The sequence below is a fragment of the Cebus imitator genome, unplaced genomic scaffold, assembly GCF_001604975.1.
Source record: "Cebus imitator isolate Cc_AM_T3 unplaced genomic scaffold, Cebus_imitator-1.0 Scaffold162, whole genome shotgun sequence".
NCBI classification, from domain to species: Eukaryota; Metazoa; Chordata; class Mammalia; order Primates; family Cebidae; genus Cebus; species Cebus imitator.
In genome coordinates, this window is record NW_016107477.1 from 2032533 (window position 1) to 2032773 (window position 241).

The following is a 241-nucleotide window of genomic DNA, read 5'->3' on the forward strand; positions in this document are numbered from 1 at the left end:
TTTTTTGAGACGGAGTCTTGCTCTGTCACCCAGGCTGGAGTGCAGTGGTGCAATCTTCACTCCTGCAACCTTTGCCTCCTGGGTTCAAGCGATTCTCCTGACTCAGTGCCTCCCATGTAACTAGGATTACAGGTGTGCACCACCATGCCCGGCTGATTTTTGTATTTTTAGTAGAGAAAGGTTTTACCATGTTGGTCAGGCTGGTCTCGAACTCCTGACTTCCTAATCTGCCCACCTCAGC